A 16,085-nucleotide genomic window follows, 5' to 3' on the forward strand; every position below is an offset into this window, starting at 1 on the left:
TGGGCTGATGGACTCCTACCTCCTGTGAGGGGTTGCCCCAATTATTTGTAGGATCTCTTGCGTTTCTCTACATCAACTATTGTTTTGCTATCTTGTTCTGCCACGGACTGTGCACCTTCTGTTGGTTTCATTGTGTCTATTTGGGATTGGAGGTGTTGCAGTCCTTAAACCAAGTCCCTTATTTTGACCCTTGTTTAAATTTGTTGTTTAGTAATATAATTACCACTATGTGAGATGGTGGCTCTTCCAGGGTCCTGTGTGTGACACACTGCATTATCATTGTTTAGGACTTCCTTACTGTCCACCTGCAGAAAAAACTGCACTCATGTCAGTCATTCTTTTAAAGCTCGGAAGTAGTTTAGGATAATTCAGCGTGATAATAGAATGCCAGTTAAAGTACTCATCCAGGAGGTGCTAACATGTTGGAACTTGACTTATTACATGTTGCAACGTCTGTTTGAGCAGTACAGACCAATGAAATTCATGGAAAGAGGGGATGCAATTGTGAAAGGCATTTTCATTGAGATAAACCAATGGGGCCTAGTCAAATGCTGTTTCCTTTTGAGGTTTTTACACAGGAAGTCCTCAAGAAGGACAGTACCATGAGCCAATGTATCCCTTTGGTGCATATGCTACTGCAACAGCTAAATAAAGTGTCTATAATGTACGCAGTTGTGGATGAAAAAACAGATGAGCATGAGTTGGTGGAGAGCTTAATCCTTCGCTTGGCTGTTAATATAAGTCTGCAAAGAGACATTGTCATCCAAACATTACATCTGTGCCACAATTCTTGATCCATGGTACAAACTATTACTGGCCACTTTCATTCCTTTTTCAGAAGGGATGTTTCAAACTACAAGACGTGGAATGCTGAGCAAGCCAGCAACCTAGAAAAAGAACGGCTTCGAATTAGAGGCCCACTCCCAGGCATAAGTTCTGGGGTGCAGCCTTCAACTTCCACTTAGAGCCTGAGGGCAGTGCTTTTGGCTCACAGCCCAGCCAAAACCAACAATAAGAACACCAGCAAGAAAACACAGGAACAGGAGCCTCGGCCCCAAATCTGCATTTGATTGGGGTCTAAAGGCAGGGCTTAAGTCCAGGGCTGAGGTGAAACCAAAAGAGGTTGAGCAAGTTGGAGCGCTAATGACCATTGAAAGGATGGTCCAGGCCTTTCTGGATGACCCAACAGAGATCTATCTGGATCAAAACCCATTGATGTATTGGTATGGAAGGAGGCGCCGCCAATGGCCAGTGATAAGCTGGCTAGCAATAAAATATCTGGCTTTTCAAGTAGCTAGTATGTCTGCAGAGCATGTGTTCACTGCAGCTGGTGCAGTTATTATAGGGAGAAGGACCAGTCTCTCTCCCCAGAATGTGAAGAAATTAGCCATAATCAAAATGAAACCGCACTAAATACAACTGAAATACACCATACCTAAAGTACGACAGGAGGAGGATGAGAGTGATTGGTCAGACTCTGGTCTTGGTAGCTAACCATCATCTGGGCGAACCACCTGAGTTTGAGGACTAACACTACTTACTGAGTAGACAGGGCCACAATAGAACTTTCTATAGCCAAACTGCTTTGGGGGAAAAAAAAGTGTATAGCATTATACTGTTTTATTAGTTTGTGTCTAACTAATGTAGACCCATCGATTTAGGCACGTACATGGCGGGATTGGTGTTAGACCAGTGTACAGTGAAGAAGCCCGCCCGCCCGCCCCCCCCCCCCCCCCCCCCCCCCCACCCCATTCCCTTCAAGGACAATGGAGAGATCATGCCTGCCGCCATCACATGCCTGTCCTTTTTTCAACACCCTAGCAGGACACACTGCTTTGATTTCCGGTTCACACTCCTCAAAGACCGGACTAGTCGTTTAGCAGACAAAAACAAATCTACACAAAAAAATGACTGTTTCTCTAGTTCATCAACAGCATTGCACTACAGGGCGATCTCTCATTTGGGTCGATAGTCTGAACGGAGTTGGACATATTTGTTACTCAGAGTCAGGAAGATGACGGAAGGAATTGGAGCTGGACTACATCACCAACTGCCAGAAAAAGGAAGTTATCAAGTACCTCAGGGAAACCAACATGGTGATGATGACTCAAAGAGGCCTATTCAACTTGGTGGACAGGAGAGAGGTATGTTGATTTGGGAAATGCAATGCTGCTGGGTTTGTGTGCTGGCTGGCTCAAGCTAGAAGCTATGTGGTTGGGGGCCTGTTGTAGGTAACGGACACAGTCAAGTGAAGTCACATCACATTATGAACATGCTAGGCTGAATGACCGTTGCAAGTTTGATCAGTCCAGGACATGCATCCAAATGTCTGTGATTGTTATTTGTTGTAATTCCTCTCACTTAATTGATAGCACTAGTCATAAAATGAATGATTGCACCGGACTACGCCCTTGCTCTGCTTCTTAGTCTTCTTGGTATACTGCTCATTCTTAAAGCGTACCTTCTGTCCTTCTCCTTGACAATATTCTGTTCTACAATCCGCAGGCCTTCTCTTATCCTGCACAAATTGCAAAAGCACCATAACCCTCCTTCTTACATTACCGGGCCCATTCAGCCAGGCATCTAAGATTGACAGACAATCCAAGAAGAATGCAGATGAACCACCGAATTTGGCAATAAAATTTCATTTTCCTTTTAAGAATTTTTTTTTTTGAACTGTGTGTTTTGTTCCTCTCCTCAGAATTTGAATTTACTGTTTTTCAAACCTAGGTGAAAGCACATTTAGATATATAATAATAAATTCGGTCTCTGGGGCTGATGGACTGTTTGCACTGCATTTAACTGTACTGTTGTACTCATTCCTTCAACAACAGATTGATGTGCTGCTCGTCGCCCAGATGAATTTTGTCCTTGTGTAGTTTTTGTGTTTGTCATAACTTTCCCCAAATTCCCTTTCCCATCCATTCAACAAACACCTAACCCTCTTCCCCCGGTCTGTTTGATGATTCATTGAGGTGTGACTTAAATTAAAATATAAATTGATCACGCATTTAGTGGGGCGGATGTGATGAAAGCAATCCCAACTCTGTGCAGGATCTTCCATTGCCTAAATAATAGCCCTCACTGGCCCCATTTACCCACCCACGTATAAAAAGTGTTCCATATTTTAGATCTAGAAGACCATCATTCGTCCACATCATCATTCAGGCATTGTGTTGTGTAAACGCTTATCCTTGTCCACTCCAGACTTTAAGTCCACTTAATGACTCGAGGATTTCGTAACTTGAGTTTTAATTAAAATGCTAGATCCAATTGCTCAGAAGTTACTATTGTTTTTTGTTATTGTCACTATCTGGTATTTCTTTGTTGTGTAGTAATCCGGTCTCCATTCTTTGTAAAGCTATGATATATTGATTTATATAAATCTCTAACTCCGTTTTAATTCCAATTTAATTGCCAGCGATGAATAATCATTCCAATTAATCCTACAGTTGGACTTTACCGAGGTGGGAATGGGACCTTGCTTCTGATTCCTTCACTGTTATTGTGCTACCCTGCTACTACCATCACCATAAGATGGCACCTTGGAAACCTTGCACTAAGAAGACAGAGAGGTAACAGCCCTTGCTTCATCTAAAGGGTAAGAGAACTATGGAGAGGCGTTGTAGGCAATATCGGCAATGGAAATAATCCCCCCTTAGTGGGCAATATAGCAGAATTTAAAAACAAGCTGCCCAAAAAGGTAGCAGTACAAAGTAAAAACCCCCAAAAAGATTTGAGGCATAAATAAAGTAAAATAAATGTTTGAGCAATATAATAAAACCCACCCCTTCCACAACTGGCTCACCCCTCTCCCCAAAGAAATCTCCCCGTCATCAACCAATGTCCAATAAAAAAAGTCTAACATGCCCTACCCCAACGCCCATCATTCCCATCCTCTACACCTACAACATGTCCCACCCACACACCCAAAACAATATTTTAAAAAGGTGGCCAAGAAGAGGGCACTAGATACAGGCCAGAATATTTTTCAGGCGCACCTCCATCTGTGCCTGCCCGCCTTCAATGTGCGCAAGCCTCCGAAGTAGGCGGCACTGGAAAGTACAGTCTATAACCAACTGGAGGGCAGTAGTGGTGGTGTGATGGGCGGCTGCCAGACTGCGGTGTTGGCTTTGGTGTTGTGAAGCTTCAGGCGCTGCCTCCTCCTGGGCTACCAGCCGCTGATAAGCGGACTGTATTGCCTCCAGCTTCTGCTGCTTCAGCCGGGCTGTTATATCCTACCTTGAAGGATGACCAGCAGGAGTAGCTATATCAAGAAAGAAAACAGACACATTGTAAACAATGCTCTGTGTAAAGCAATTGTTTAAAATTATATAGTGGCACAGTAGCAGCACATTGATGTTCCCATAGGGCCATTCGATTTTGATGTGATTAGACTCCCAGCCATTATTCACACATGCCTCACATAAAACTAAAGGCAAATGGAAAATGCGCTGTCTGAAAGGAATTAAGGCAGAATAAACAGCATACCACTTTAAAAAAAAAAAAAATGTGAAGAATTTCGTAGTAAAAACTACACAGACCCTTTGTGTGGAAAAAAATACCACTCATTAATGAGTAGGGCATTATGCACTATGGAGTTACAAGTATTCTTGATTTGTTTTTATATTTATAAAGTGCAAGCAAATGCCCGAAGGCGTCTAAGGGCTAACAACCAGAAAGAGGGATTATTAGTGAAAAAGCAGATAAGCAAAGATGAACCTGAATCTGTGACATACCAGTATTTACTGAGTAAAAAGTCAGGTTTTAAGGGACTTTCTGATTGAAAGCAAATTTGACAAGTTCTTCATATGAAAGGGTAGGATATTCTGTTATTTGGAAGTGGAGGTGACCAAGCTCCTGCCGCCCCACCTAGAGAGACGAAAGCTTGTAATCTTAAACTGGCTTTGGAAGAGCCAAGATTTCTTTGTGGGGCATACCAGCAAAACCGGTGCTGAAGGTATTCTGGTCTGGCATTGTGTAGGGCCCTAAAGGCAATGCATAAGGCTTTGAAATCAATCCTTTTTCTTGGTGGAAAGCCAGTGAAGAGATGTGGGAGCTTGTTTAGCAGACTGATGCTTGGGAATCTTTAACAGGATTTGGGCCGCTGTATTGTGAAGAACTTGTAGATTTGCAAGAAGGCCTTTCTGTTGACTAACAAAAAGGGCTTTACAGTAGTCCAACCTAAAGAAGCTCAGAGCTGCAACCACTGTTTGCTGGAAATCCTGAGGTATAAAAGGAAAAACATTGTTAAGTATTTTTAGTGTGTACAAAGTAGAAGAAGTGATGACATTAACTTCAAATTTAAAAGAAAGGGCTGTGTTGAAGATTACTACTAGATTATTTGCTTGTGTTGCTGGAGTAGGGAGATTCCCAAGTTCCTGGGGCCACCAATTGGGTGACCGGAAGGAAACATTGGTTAAAAAAACAAGACCTCAGTCTTGCATGAGTTCAGTTTCAGGCACTTCTCCAGCATCCACTTACTGATCTGTTGCATGCAGTTGTGAAACTTGACTGCTGTGAATATTGCTGATAACCAAGACGATAATCAGTTTGTCATCGGCATATGACGCCATGGCACAGCCAAAAGATTTAATCAGAACTGTGAGGAGAGTAACATACAAATTGAAAGGGGAAGGGCTGAGCAAAGAGCCTTGTGGGACACCGCATGGTAGTCAAAAGGAAGAAAACACGAAATTGCCTATTTCTATGGCCTGCTCTCTCTGTCAAAAAAGATTTTAGAAGGGAATGAGCTGAACCACCAATGCATAGGGTCTGCAGAAGAGTTATCAATAAGCAGTGGTCGACTGTCGAATGCTGAAGAGAAGTGCAAAAGAATCGAAGTGGCATTACCACCCTTGTCTATCGCACATCAGATCTCTTCAGCAGCGGTAATCGAGGTCAGTTCCATGCTTTGCTCTCTCCTGAAACCGTACTGAGTCACATCGAGAAGATGATTACTATTAATGAAAGTTCTTGGTTTATCAGTTTCTCGATGATTTTTGCCATCATAGGAAGGCGAGAAAGGGGCCCGATAGCTACAACGGTCCATAGGATCCAGATTGTTTTTTTTCAAGAGAGATAAGATAGAGGCCTTTTTTCATTGCTTTGGAAAAACTCCGGTCTTGAGTATTCGATTTTGCACCTCTATAACATGTAGTGCTATGATTTCTGGTGCCCAGTGAATAATTCTGGTGCCAAATTAATGAAGGTATGCTAGCTGGTGTCCTAATCATTACTAGTCATACTTTGCTACTCTCTGCAGTCTGCAGCTGGGGCAGCTGTAATGGATAAGTATCTTACTCCAATGGCCCTACTCTTCTCCAAAATGCCCTTTTAATTTTACCCTGACTACAAGGCAGATTAATAATAATGAACGAAGCACGCTATGTATAAAATCATGCGGATATCCTGTCTGCCATAAGTAGATGGTAGGAAAAACGATGCACTGCAGTACAGGTAAAGGATTAAGGATATAGATTGTATTTGGCACGTTAATCACAGACTATCCCATCCGAGAAGTCAAGGCACTTAGTCCCACTTTACTCCCTGGCCTCACGCTCCACCACACTAAAGGAAACTTAACTTACTCTACTGCAGGGTAAGTTAAATGGAATAGGCCATGTGAGTAGTATGTTTTACTACAGTATAGTAGGGTGCCACCTATCATCATGTGCCTAAGCTTTGGCTAGTAGAGAGTCACTGTGGTTGACGATTGTTGAACGAGAAAGGAAAATATTTGACCAGGCATAAATCCGTTATGGAAGCAGTGATGAAGTATACCACTTGGCCAGAAAAATGTGGTGCAAGGCAAGAATGGGTTTGTCATATTTTTGGGAAGGTCAGGAGCCATGTTCCCTCTAATTTTTTATCCTCTGTGTGGGCCAGTGTAAGGTGTATGTGTGCTGCAACCAAGGCTATGTGCGCCTGTAACCAGACCGCACGTTTGGGTGCAGCGCCAAATATCACTCCGAACTTTTGCTTAAAAAATTGAAAAGACGGTGCATTTCCTCACATACAGATCGAAGTGAACAGTGTTAAGGCAGGTTTGAAACCGACCCACATAGCAATTTCAAACCTTGGCAGCTATGTTGCTGCATTTCTTTTCTTAATAGAGCTGGGCTGCTGGTTGATTGTGTGCATTTGTTCAAGTTTTCATGTTAATTTCAGGTCATGATGGGTGCTGCGATTAACATGAACTTTTAACAAATGCTCTCTTTGAGCAGGAAAAATAAAATTATAATAACGTTCTCATAATTTTACTTTTCTCAGTTTCAGGGCTGGATTAGGGTAGGGTAACATCAGGCTTTCGACTAACGCATTTTAATGTTAGTGTCCGCATCACTGCATTAAAGTGCATTAGTCACGTATTCTAGTGCCCATGAAGAAGCACGCTAAAATTGTCTAACATATATGAGCATGCAACTGCGCTTTCAAATTTAAAATTCTATGCGTCAAGAGAGAGAATATTCATGAACAGCGCTGAGCAGGCAGGCCAGAATTTAACAAATCAATTAGCTGGGCCCCAACCAGCCTTCTGTGTGAGAGTACTCTGGGCGTACCAGCCATCACATGGGTGATCCATGGAGCGGGTCTTTTCTGCGGATTTCCCACAATCACACCACCCTTTTGGTGACCAGAAGTACACACATGGTTTGAAGATTGGACACACCGGCGGGTGGTACCTGTGTTTTCCTTCCCGCACCCCCCAGCAGAGAAGTCACATTACCTGAGCCTCTTGCGCATGATGTTATAGTTTTACAGCCTGCTGGGCCCATTCTCTCCTAAGCACCCCCGCATCAGCCTGGACAGAGATTGTTGACATAACAGTGCCCTCTGAACATGTGTACTTTCGTGAACCGGAGGCACAGTATTGGTCTTGTCACTTGATTCCCGGACTTGATTGTCGCTCTGACGACAATCAAGTGTTTAAGTGCGACCAGCAGAGGTAGGAGCGTTACAACAAACAAATGATGGACGGAATGCTGACAATGCAAACATTCTCCCCCAGTCAAGAGATCTGGGTTAAATCCATCGTTCTTTTGCCCACTACACCACCCCAGTTTAGACATGGCCATATGCAAATCAGTCTTGACCCTGTGCCTCATGGGAACAGTCCAGCCCGAACTGCCAAGCCATGTCTTCCCTGGACCGGTATCAAGCATCCTAGGACCGGTTTCTGGCTATCAGCCGTCATCAGCCAGGATAGCTTGACTCCAGTGGCGTAGTGAGCACGGGTCCCACGTCTGGGAATACCCATCCCACTTAGGGACAAATGATTTAACCCAGATCTCTTGACTGAGGGAGAATGTCTGCATTGTCAGCATTCCGTCCATCATTTGTTTGTTGTAACGCTTTTCGCCCTAAGTGGGATGGCTAACACTCACTGCTACAATGTAGCGGAAATCATTCACTATACTGTATCTCAGTGCCACAGGGAAGACATCACATCCTGCTGCCAGGAGGAGTTGAGTTTGTTGAAAGGGGCTGGCTATGCAGGCAGCCCCAAATGCAAGCATGGCGCTCACAGCATTGCACTGCCTACTGCAGCTTGCACCAGCCTGGGTACTGTCAGCTCCTCGTCAAATTCAATTATTCATTGCCAAGGAAGACCGACAGGAGTGAGTGACACGGGTGCAGAGGCTGCCTAGACATGCCACTGGAATCAAGCTATCGTGGCTGACGAGGGGAAAAACCCCGAAACCGGTCCTAGGATGCTTGTTTCCGGTCCAGGGAGGACCTGGCTTGGCAGTTCGGGCTGGACTGTTCCCATGAGGCACAGGGTCAAGACTGATTTGCATATGGCCAGGTCTAAACTGGGGTGGCATGGTGAGCAAAAGAATGATGGATTTAACCCAGATCTATTGACTGGGGGTGAATGTTTTGATTTGTTCTGCATTCCGTCCATCAACTGTGTCTTTTGCTTTCCTTCTTACTTCAGGTGCTTGCCTGTCTGCCAGCTTGTATTATGGTGCTCATTTGGTGCTGGCAGGCGGTGTGTAGTCAAGCTGGTGTGCAATATAGCAAAACAGGCATGCGGCAACTGCAGGGTGTCCCGCTAATTGCACAGTGTGATATGGCTAATGATTTGCAGATTTCAGCATGGTATGACTGCCTGTGAGTTTTGGGTCTCACTGTCCGTCCTGGACGACACTGGAGGCAGGCTGGGGACCGGCGGTAAACCTGAATTGCCTGCAGTCTCTTGCCCAGCCTTGGCAGAGTCTGCATCACTGCCTCCAATGGAGCGGCACCACCACCGCAGTCCGAACTGACTCCCATCGGCAGCCGTGGCTTAGTTAAGTTAAAGTATCTAGCCTGTATGTGGCAGCGCGCGATCAGGCAGCTGCAGCCTGCGGTGCCTCCTGGTGTTAATGCTCAGAAGGTGACATAGGTGGCTCAATTGGCACCCTGTAATGTTTGTAACTGAGTGTTTCATGTTGTTGGCGCCTCCCTGACATTGGTTCCCTGTTGGCAGGTAACTCGCGTAATGTCGGAGAGGCCCAGACCCTAAGCTGTACTTATTTGCCTGGGAAGGAGAGACCCACCACAAAGGCTGACAATCTGTTTGGCAAAGGCTGGAAGCACAAGCCTCAAAACTATACACAACCCGAGAAAAACATCTCCTGAGCATTTGTGAAATGCCATGATTTAATATATTGCAAAGGAGCTCTATGATATTTGTATGATAAGTATATGACTTAAACATGACTCTGCTAAATGGAAGACAATTATTTCTTACGCTGTGCACCAGTTAATTCAGAATTTCCCAATCCTTAAATGAGTGCAATTTCTCATTTATGTCAATCACAGCTTGATTTTGCTTGTGAGAAAGTATCACTCATACTCGTTAAAATGTCACTTTTAATTACTCAAATTATGAAAATGTCACACATGGCAATCTGAAACCTGGGCAGCTATGTGTTATGTCACCTCGACGCAAATGCCGCGTTTGTAGGCATCCTGCATTTCTTATCTTAATAGAGCGCAGCTGTGGGGTGATTGTGTGCCTTTAACGTTTTTATGTTAATGGAGTCACCCTTCATGAGCTACAATTAATATGAAAACTTAAAAAAAAAAAAGGCACACAATCACCCCGCTGCCAAGCTATATTAAGAGAAGAAATGCAGCAAGTCTACAAACTGTGTGTACTTTTAGGTAATTCTAAAAGCACACTCTGTGTTTGGTGCTGCATTTCTTTTGTTTTCTAGAGTGTGGCTGGGGGGCCGATTGTGTGCTTTTGTTTAAAGCATTCATGTTAATCGTAGCTCGTGACGCTTTGCAATTAACACGAATACTTAAAAGCACACAATGAGCCCCACAGCTGCACTCTAGAAAACAAAAGAAATTTATCAAGTGCTCCCTCATTGGGAGGAAGCACTTGCTGAATGCCTCTTTCTCAGCAAGTTAGAAATGCCGGTTTTTCACGCTGCTTCGGCGGCGTGAATGCTCTCGGGGGATGTGTGTGCATGCCACACACACAACAGTGCGCGCTTGGGGCACTGAGGTGTGCGCGTGCCTAGGGGTTGCATCTTCAAGAGAACACTGGTCAGGACAGAACCTAGGAAAGAATAAAGGAGTGGAGTACTAGGAAATGTCTGAGTGGGCACTGGGAGGGAAGGGAAACGCACCTTGTTTTCACATTGCCATGCATTGAAATCTTTGTGAATCCCACATTAACTGAAGCATGTACACAGCCAACACTGCAGTGCTGAATTGAACCATGCAGCAATTAGGTAATGGTGGCTGGCACTGACGAAATACCATGGGTAAGGAGGAAGGTGATTATAGATGACGGGTGGGATACATAATTGCCTCGCTCAACAGAAATACCACCCCAACCCTTTGAATCACAGCTTTGATAAAAACATTTCAAGCAAAGTAGGTGAGCACTTCCTAAAAGAGCTCCCTTAATTCTTCTTCCAAGCACTTATCCATTCATCATTTCATTGTTCTAGTATTCTTCACCCTTGGCTTTGATACACACCATTCAAGCTTTATATTCTCTCATCCAGCCCTTCACCATTGAAAGCATCCATCCATATATATCCATCTATCCAAGCACTGCTCTCAACTAATCTTTTTCCAACATCCATTTACCCACCCACGTATCCTTTCACCGATTCATCCATTCTGCTTTAGCCCACCCGAGCATTCCTTATACCCACCCAGCCAGGCACCCTTTAACCCAAGTACCCTTTAACCCACCTACCCAGGCAGGTGTCCTAGCTTTCTACCAAATACCCTTTCATCCATCCTTCATCCACCCATGCATCCTATCGCACACCTTTGCATCCTTTCACCAACCCATCTTTTCACTCAGATTACCTTTCACCCATCCTTTCTCCTCCCATCCTTTTTAGGTCGAGGTTCGATCGACCGGTTAGATCTCTTCTGTAGGGTTTGGCACATCCACCGATTGCCCTTGTTTGTTATCTGTGGCATTTAGAAATGCTGGCTTGGTATTGGTCCATTTGTGGAAATGTCCCGCTTTTGTGTTCTTAGTTCCTTCTCCGGCTATTTCACTTGGAGAACATTTTAGTTGGCCATCACACAGTACAGCATGTGATGGCCCCTCCTCCTTGCTCTGTTTTTTCTTCCGAAAAGGTAGCAGGTATGCTTTTGGTGTCGGCGCGCCCTCTTTCATGGTTCAACATCACGCTTCGTCTGTAAAAAGAAAAAAGAAAAATTCCATATCAGCTTTGTATTGCCTGAGATAATAGTCTGTGTCTGGCACGCCTGAAGCCAAATACCGACAGTGAAGGTCAACACTTCTAACGTAGATCACAAGAAAGTGGCAGAGCACGGGGCTTGCTAAAAAAAAAAAAGTGACGCATTCTCTCTCTTTTGATTAATCAATTCAACTGACTTTTCAAGTGGTAAAGGGGGAGATCTGCGCCTGGCAAACTTTCTTACACATCTCTTGGACCCCCAAACGCCGCTAAGATCCTCACTCTCTACATAAGGCCCCCTCGCCGGCTCAGGCTGTTTATTTTTATCACATTAACAGCTACATCCAGCAAGCTTTTATTGCGTGCACACCATGTCGTGCTGCACTCACGTCACATGACCTTCTAACTAACACTTATTTCAAGAAATCGGCCAATGTCTGTGATCAGGGTGTTTTATTTGGGTTACCACCAAGGGAAAGGGACTTTTCAGGCCGCAGAAGCACATGAATTATGCTCTCTGCGATCCATTTGTAAGGCACAGTCAAAGAGCTGGCAGTGCACCAGGTACTTCTTTGGAAGCGGGAGGCTCTGCATAGGCCGGCATAGAAAAATAAAAATTATTTTGGGAGCACGGTCAGTTGATAGTGGTGTACGAACCAAGAACTCTTGCTTTCGATGAAGTCTTTGGCTGGATGCACTGATCAAAATGCAGCCCAGCTCGGTCTTGTGGTGTAAAACTCCAGCCTGGTATGTTTTCATTCTATAGAAAAGCATTAATAAAAAACTGTTATTCACTCAGTATAAGTTAGGATACACATGAACATATTCGAATGGCACGATTGGCACGATTCTGTCCATTAACATGTATGATGAGCAGCACCATCCTGCGTTGACATGTTTTTAAAAAAAAAAAAAACATTTTAAAATGGTGAGTTAGAGCGTTCGGATGCAGACATAGACATAAATATTATATTTTCCCAACTCTTTATAAAATGGAATACAATATAGGATCACTTTCATTTGAAACTTGATGCCCACACTGACACACACTTCCAATGTTCAGTAGAATCATGTCAGATCTTTTAACTTACCCTCTTCAACTATGATCAGGTATCATTTCATAACATATGTGATATTAATGTGAAGGAGTAGACCGTGGTAAATGCAAATTGTTTTGTTCTAGGGCTGACACCCTTAAAACATCTCCAAGTTCCTAGTCTCAACTGTTTTTTTTGCAGGGACAGCTTGGGATAGGGCAGCCATTTTTAGGTCTCGCAGACCTGCATTGCAGCGCACATGCGCTGCTCGCTCTGCGAGGCTTCTCGTAATCGATTACATTTTAGAATTGAAGTGTAGGCTCCGCCCCTTGTTTTCATTGGCTTGCGTCATCGTCCATGCCAAACGCTGGCTTCCGACTGTGAGGCTTTTTAGTCCCTCCTTGTTACCGCCCTGTCTCATTTTGGCCCCGCCCACCCGGACTGGATCGTTTACTTGCGGCTTTACACAGTCTCCTTCATAAGTCGGTAGCGCACTGTTTTTTAATCAGTTGGCTTTCGTTGCCATTCACTCTCGTTGCCTTCTCCCCAAGTGCCTAATTTTCATGGACGGTCTCTCGCGCCTTTTCCCTGTCTCACGGATGGCTGGGCTGACATCTCACTTCAGGGGGAGAACTGTGTGCGCCGCCCTGTGAGCAGCACTCCACAAATAGAATATTCTACATAATTTCCGAAAATGCGTGTTTTTATCATCCATTTCTCCTTTATCAGATGACTTTCAGATTGATAGCAGATGACTCAATTGACATCGCCGTAGTTTTACTGGGTCAGATTTACCATCTCGTTTTAACAGTTTTACTGCCGGCGAGCTGCCGTGACTGCTAATGCTGGGGCCATCAAAGCGCCGGCGAAGGAGTGGCAGGCCGGGGACAGTCGTAGCATGTTTGCCCTCCTTGGTAGTAAGTGTTAAGGGTGGGCAGCCGGTGAGCAGGTTAAGGTCCCTGCCCCCTAGTGGTAGAAACGGGTAGTGCACTAGTGTAACCAGGCTTCCCACGCCACAGGGTCGTGGAATGGAGCATGGTGTGCGGCTTGGCTTTAATTTATAGTCTGCAGAGTAACCTGGCAGGAGGCGTGAGGCTCACGATGCTGACTTACGAACATGCCTTCTCTGCTCCTTCCCGCCATGGCCACACCGCTGTTTTCAGTGTGCTACCACAGTTGGCATACCTCGCACTTGGTGGCCGCCAGATAATTGACTTTGTGATTATGGTGCCCCACATGCCATTATTCTGTGACCACCCCTCCCCCTGGCACTAGCTGATGCGCTCTGCATCCCCTTATTAATTGCTCGAGTGCGGTGCCAGCTTCTTCACAAGGCACCGTTATCGGCCCGAGCCATTAATGCGGCATCTGGCACACACAGGGGCTCCCGGCATTAAAAGCTGGCATCTGCGCTGAAAGTTGACAACTGGGGTGAGCAGCGGCGAGCAACTGGTGGAGGGCAAACATCTGGGCCATCTGCAGTGGCGCATCGGCTTGGGTCTGGGCCTGGACCACCAAGAGTCTGCCTAGGTGGGGTGCACAGTGGTGCTCGATGGCAGTCCTTGAGAATGAATCCAGTCAGGCATTCAGTATTGCCATTCTCTCAATTCATGATGCACTCCTTGACCCAGTGTGCTTTCTTCATGGGCAGGGAGAATAAAAAATAGCAGGCCCTGATGTTTTGGACATGGTTAACAGAGGACAGCAGGGACACACTACCCTATGCTTTGCGTTTTTGGGGGATATGCTCTTCTGTTTTTACATGACCGATGTAAATCTGCATTTATTTAGCGCCTACTACCCCTGACGAGGTGTTAAATATTAAACAAGCATTTGCAATGCAATAGGTCTCGCATTTACGCAAGTTTAAGCTATTGACTTTGTAAATGACAATGCCTTTTATTTGTTTCAAAAACCAAAACATAAAAAGCATTGCCATTTCCAATTGCAAAAACTCGCATAAATGCGAGACCTGTTGCATTGCAAATGCTTATTCTCCTTGGTGTCAAATTTTGGGTTTGGCTGCACTCTAGTTAACCATGGAATTTGATGACCACTTCTTTTAAGAGAAGGCCTGCAACGTGGAGTGAACAGCAAGCACGTTCGCCACCAGTGCCAGGCATCCCACCCGTTGAAATGCAAATGCAAAAAGAACAATTGATGGATAGAATGCAGAACAATTCCAGTTTGGACCCAGCCATATGCAAATCAGCCATGACCCTCCGACCAATGGGAACAGTCCAGCCCGAACTGCCAGGCCAGGTCCTCGCTGGATTGGAAACAAGCATGACCGGTTTCGGGATTTTAGCTCTCATCAGCCAGGATAGCTTGACTCCAGTGGCACAGGACTCGCGTCTGGGCATACCCCTCACAATCCTTGTGACTGGGGGTGAAAGATTGCACTTTCCAGCATTCCGTCCATCAATTGTTTCTTTTGCATAGGTCACCCTAAGTGGGAAGGGTATGCCCTGACCTGGGTTCCGTGCTCACTACACCACTGGATTCAAGCTAGCCTGGCTGATGAAGGGTGATGCCCTGAAACCTGTCCCAGGAGGCTTGTTTCCGGTCCAGGGAGGACCTGGCTTGGCAGTTCGGGCTGGACTGTTCCCACAAGGAACAGTGTAAGACTGATTTGCATATGGCTGGGTCCAAACTGGGTGGTGTGGTGAGCAAAAGAATGATGGATTAAACCCCGATCCTTGTGACTGGGGGTGAATGTTTGCATTGTCCAGCATTCCGTCCATCAATTGTTTCTTTTGCCCGTTGAAATGCAGGCACAAAGCATTATTATTTATCAGCAGAGTTGCACAATACTAAACCTCAAGGTAGCAGCATTAACATGCTCATGGTGGCCAATTGCTCTGACCCGCTTTTTTGGGAGGGCAGGGGTGCTGCTGTACACTGAGCTTTGTGAAAAGAATAGATCTTCTCAGATTGAGTTGTCCCTCATCATCGCCCTCTGCTGATGGATATTATTTATTTATTTTGAAGGTTTTGAATAGTGCGAACAAGACCCTTATGGGTATTAGAGCGCTTTACAGGGCAAATGTAAGTAACAAAACAAGCATAGAAAAAATGTAGGCGATACAAAATCGTAACTAATACAAACTATCAAATATATTACAGGTTTATATAATAGTTCAAGTAAATTTAGCCATGAGAATAGGTTTCACTTCTATTCTGAAGAATGCAGTAGAAGGATTCTGTCTCGTTTCTGGGGGCAAGCTTTCCAAATCCTGTGAGCCATTCCTGAGAAGGACCTGATGTAGGTTTTCTTCTTGACAAATCGTTGTGGTTTCAGTAAAAGATTGATGGAGCTCCTAGTGGATCTGTTACCACAAGAGAGCTCTAATTTCTGAGCTGGATAGCTTGGAGTCTT

General features: G+C 44.9%; 1 protein-coding gene across 8 annotated transcripts in view; it reads left to right on the forward strand.

The window, feature by feature from the left end:
- TDRD12 (tudor domain containing 12) overlaps nucleotides 1-16,085 on the forward strand; it is a 3,486,095-nt gene that overhangs the window by 827,508 nt on the left and 2,642,502 nt on the right. The gene's annotated exons all lie outside the window — the stretch shown is intronic.

Source organism: Triturus cristatus, chromosome 12 (assembly GCF_964204655.1).
Source record: "Triturus cristatus chromosome 12, aTriCri1.1, whole genome shotgun sequence".
NCBI lineage: Eukaryota > Metazoa > Chordata > Amphibia > Caudata > Salamandridae > Triturus > Triturus cristatus.